The sequence below is a fragment of the Rhinopithecus bieti genome, unplaced genomic scaffold (genome assembly GCF_001698545.2).
Source record: "Rhinopithecus bieti isolate Rb0 unplaced genomic scaffold, ASM169854v2 scaffold_6708, whole genome shotgun sequence".
Classification (NCBI taxonomy): domain Eukaryota; kingdom Metazoa; phylum Chordata; class Mammalia; order Primates; family Cercopithecidae; genus Rhinopithecus; species Rhinopithecus bieti.
This window is the reverse complement of record NW_016806329.1, coordinates 920505-925829: the sequence shown is the minus strand read 5'-3', so window position 1 is coordinate 925829 and position 5325 is coordinate 920505. Positions and strand designations below refer to the sequence as shown.

General features: G+C 36.0%; 1 protein-coding gene across 7 annotated transcripts in view; it reads left to right on the top strand.

The window, feature by feature from the left end:
* The window catches only part of RAP1GDS1 (Rap1 GTPase-GDP dissociation stimulator 1), a 176997-nt gene that overhangs the window by 60630 nt on the left and 111042 nt on the right, over positions 1-5325 (top strand). The gene's annotated exons all lie outside the window — the stretch shown is intronic.

Here is a 5325-nt window from a genome sequence, read left to right as displayed (position 1 = left end):
ATTTATTTATTTATTTATTTATTTATTTATTTATTTTTTTAAATCTTGGCTGGAATTCCACAAGCAGTGAGGTTTTTTTATATCAACACCAGTAGGAAAATCAACAGAATCAAAGTAGACAAAAAAAAAAAAAAAAGAGAGAGAGAGAGATAGATAAAGAAGGTAGAAGCCTTTACATGTCAGCTTAATATTTGCAGGTTTTTTGTTTTTTTGAGAGGAGAGTTTGAATAATGACCAATGAGCTCTGGATTTTCCTGGATATACTTGGGGCATCAGTTAAAGAATGAGAATAGGCCATAAGATGTAGCCCGCTGAAGTCCCCTAGAACCTGACATGCCTTAAGGTTTGAGAATTCCATTCCTTTTCTTACTAATTTCTCAAAAGTAAGGAAAATCCCATAAATTCTGTCAGGGAGTGTCAGGACTGTTGTTTTAGGTGCTGGTGACTGCCCTACTGGCTTTTAATTAATCATTCTGTGTCCATCAGGCTACAAGGAGCAATAGTAAGAGTGATGCCAGTCTGAGGCTGGTCATGCAGATGCTGGGCAGATGTCCTCACTGAGGTTGCAAGTTTGTGATGGTCTTTGTGGTTTTTGTAGTCTTCTGTGATAGTTTTTGTTATCAGGGATTTATGCAGGAGAACACCCTCTTCATGACCTTTTCTGGCTCTATTAGGGTTATTTGTTTTTAAACACAGATGACTCCAGTTTGATTTGGATAACTTTCAAATTGTATGGAATTTGGAAAATATGAAAAAGTTTTTTGTTTTATTTTACAAATTTGAATTATTTCACATAAATGTAGCTTCTTTTAAAAAAACAGCATTTATCATGTTAAATATTCTTTTAAAATGATATTCTTAATGACTATGTAATGTTCTTTTAGATTGCTAGACCATAGTGATAGTTATCTTTTAAGATGATACTGTGAGCCACTTGACTTTTTCCTTTGGCCAAGATTAATGTTGATTTTAAGTGACTTCTTACCTTTTTTTTTTTTTTAACTTTTCTGTTGTCTTGTTTTCCTGGAAAAGTGGAGTAAATTTTATATCACACTTGTATAAAGTAGTGTTTCTTTAAATAGATTCCCTGGGTTACTCATTTTCTTAGATGCCCTATTAAGAAGTGACTTACTTGATAAACAGTGTATAATCATATTGGCTCACAGTAAACATTAGCAAATCGAGGACTTCAAAGAATCTTGCAGATGCCAAATCTGTTTATCTTTATTTACTTCATATTTTCCCCCAGAGTATTTGACAATAAAATGGAGATAGATCTTTTGCTGAAAATAGTTTTTCATTATGTTTTACTATATCCTCATTCTCTTAGTCTGCAGTAAGAAATCCATATTTCTTATAGGTAAATATTCATATCTTCAGTAATTCAACTTCTTGGTGAACCATCTAGTTATATACTCTGCTTATACCACAGTCATTAACACGTTTCCTCATGGTGTTTACATTCTCAATAAATATATCTTATTTTTTAACCATGTAACTCTTAAATTTTTTAGCAGCTGCTTAATGACCTACTTAGTGGTAATTTTAAAGAAAATAGTCAAACTAGCAGATCTCCGTGCTTATTCTAGTGATGATTTCCACACACATAACTTCTCCCACTCCCACATCCTACATTATCCCTGGAATTGAGATGAGTACAAGACTATCAAAATCATTTACTGTAATTTTATAAAACTTAGTTTTTTAGTGAATCTATTTCTGATGGTGAATCATGGTATAAATGGGTTTTTGTTCTGCTCTCTTTCTTTTCATGACTGCATATATCCTTTTTTTAAACTCTTGCATTTCATGTTCCTTTTGTTTATTTAAGATCCTCAAACAATTTTCTTCACTGGGGGAGAAGGTTGTCATCAGTGAAAGAATTGCCATTTTTTTAAATTTCCATCTCTGCCACCCCCACTTCAAACACTTTCATTTTCTTTTAGAAACATTAATTTCTCATTTGTCTGGCCCATACTTTAAGCTACTTATACTCAGCATATTTCTCTTCTGTGTTTTCGTTCTGTTTTTTGTTTTGTTTTGTTTTCTAGAGGCAGAGTCTTGCTTTGTTGCCCAGGCTGGAGTGCAGTGGCACGATCTCAGCTCACTGCAAACTCGCCTCCCGGGTTCAGGAGATCTTATGCCTCAGCCTCCCGAGGAGCTGGGATTACAGGCATCCACCACCATGCCCAGCTAATTTTATATTTTTAGTAGAGATGGGGTTTCACCATGTTGGCCAGGCTTGTCTCGAACTCCTGACCTCAAGTGATCCACCCACCTCGGCCTCCCAAAGTGCTGGGATTACAGGTGTGAGCCACTGCACACATTCTTCAGTCTGTTTCAGCCTGCTTCATTCTTTGTATACACAGTTGCCTGACTCTCATTTAATCACTGCCTCAGTTTAGCTATCCCAAAATACTATACATCTCTTTCTCACTCAGTTGTCTTACCTTAGTTCTTACTCTTGTAAAATGTGTTAAATAACAATATTTTTCACATAATAATTTGGCAAATCAGGTCAAAGTATAGTCAGCAACATATAACTTCTGAATGACAGTTGTAGTGGGAAGAGCTTTGGAGAAGAAATCACAAAAGCTGGTTTCCTATTCCTTTTCCAATATAATCTTATATGGCCTTATTTGTAATATGAAGAACATGACGTATCATCCCTATCTCAGATGACTTCTAAAATGAAGAGATTAATGTGTTTGAAAATGCTTTGAAATTTTTACAAATGCTCTTAAAAAAATGAAGACACACAGTGTTTATGGAAGTAGATAACATTAAAAAGATTGAATAGCTTTCAATCAGGTACCTTTTAATGAGGACAATGTGAGTCTAATGAGTAGGAATTAGTTAAAATGGTAGGGTGAGGGGGGTGACATTGCAGAGAGGGAACATCATATGCAGAAAGGAGTTATGAAATAAGATGATTAATATGGATTACTATAAGTAATTTAGTATGGCTAGAGTGTAGGATGTCCATGGAGGAGTATCAGGAGAAAGGATTAGGAAATACGGATATGCTTGAATGTTTAATGAAAAGATATGGAGGATTGCTTAAAAATTTAAAGGAATGATATAAACTTTACATTTCCAGAAGTTAATTCTTGTGCTATTGTAGATGAAAGATGCGAATGGGGTGAGAGAGGCAAACTGGAGTTAGGGAGACTTGAGGAGGCTGTTGCATTTAACAAAGGTCTGAACTGAGAACTTGAAGTAATATGAATGTAGAAAGGGAGAAGATAGATGCAAAAAACAATAGTGAAATGGAATCTGTGGGACCTATGTTCTGATTAAAAGTGGGTGGCAGGAAGTTATTCACTAAAAGAGAAAATTTTATAATTATTTTAGGGCTCCTGGCTTAAATGGGTTTCCTACCATTCACTGAGATAGAAACCAAAATGAATTTAAAGGAAAGAGGGTACATTTGATTTTGATTTTGTTAAATTTGAGGTATTTAGCGTATACCCAAGTGCAAATGCTTTGTTTACTGTTGCATAAAAGGAGAGAGGATTGGGGACCTGTCTCTTTGGTAAATGAAGCCTTGGGTTTAGATCAGATCACCCAAAGCAGCATAGGGCTAAGTCTCTTTGTTACACCCTATTTTTAAAATCTACCCCTTGAGAGATATACAATTCCCCAGAAACCTTGATACCCATGGCCCCCCTTTGATTCATATTTCTGGTCCTTGTCATTAATCCCAAGTCTGAGCCTTCAGTGAAAACCTGTCTTCTCACAATCTGCCATAAGGATCCCTAGGCCACTATTTTACCATTCTTTATTGTTCTTATAACTCTAAGTAAAACTTAAAATGTTTTTTATTGCTCTAAAGCTATATTACCAATCTAATCCAAATACACTTTTAACCTAATAGAGTCTTAGTAATAGCAGTCGTTATTTTTATTTTTCTAACTTGGGGTTTACTATAAATTGGTTATCGCTTGCTTTTCATTAGTTTATCCTCATGAAACCTGTATGCTAATATAACATCATAAATTCAGTTTATTGTAGTAGCATACCTGGAAATTCCCTCTTGGTATTTAACTGTAAAGCCAATTATTTTAATATATTTACTTGGCAGTTGTGTTTGGAACTTGAGCCTTTCTCAAGCTGTAACCTTAAATTATGAGTTCCCTCCCATTCTCCGTACTCCCTCCTTTGTAATACTTTGTATTGGCCTTGAGGAATTGCGTGAGTTGTGCTTTAGCCTCTGCTCATATGACATTATAGCCTGGTTTCTTGATTTACTCTTCTTTCAAGTTTCTCTGGCCTGATCACCCAATTTTCCTTTTCTTTCCGATATCTGGCAGTGTCATAACTAAGCTGCCTCCTTGCCACCAGGAGGTCAGATGGAGTGAGGACATAGGGCTTCAGGGACAGAATGAGTGCTAGAAGAACTTCAAGGGCTATTGTGATGGATATGACTGCTGCCCCAGCTCCCACAGATACTATTTTAAAGTAGCAATTGCCCGTCATATATGGGCCCTTCAAAATTCAAAAACTGCCAGCTGCCTATAATTTGTAGGCATTCTCAAACGTTTTTATGACTGCACCTAGATGCGAAGGAGGAGAAAGATGTTGAATTGATTCCTGCAAACATTAAAAAGGAGTGTGTTTAAAATGTCAGTAGTAGTCTGGCTACAGATAGTGAAGAATCCTGATCACAGTGCATGGTTTTGTATCTTGTTTTTTTGTTTGTTTGTTTTGTTTTTTTAACAAGTAGCCATTCATTTGGACATATAAACATCAACCTCTGACTACTCCTTAGTGCCGTTTTAAAATTGTTTCAAGGGTTTTCACAGATACCTGAGAACATCCTCAGTTCACAGGTCAGTGTATATTTTGAAATACAGTGTAATGCCAGTGCAAAAAGTATATATGAAATGAAGTTAAAACTTTGTAGTTTATGCAAGTTGGAACAGCTATTAAAAAGTCAAAAAATAACAGCTGGGTAGTGAGGTTGCAGAGAAAAGGGAATGCTTTTACACAGCTGGTGGGAAAGTAAATAGTTCAGCCATTGTGGAAATTAGTTTGGCAATTTTACAAAGAACTTAAAACAGAACTACCATTCTACCCAGCAGTTGTATTATTGGTCATGTACCCAAAGGAATAGAAATCATTCTACCATAAAGACACACACACCATCGCAGCACTATTCACAGTAACAAAGACATTGAATCAACTTAAATACCCATCAACGATATACTGGATAAAGAAAATATGGGCCGGGCGCGGTGGCTCAAGCCTGTAATCCCAGCACTTTGGGAGGCCGAGACGGGCGGATCACGAGGTCAGGAGATCGAGACCATCCTGGCTAATACG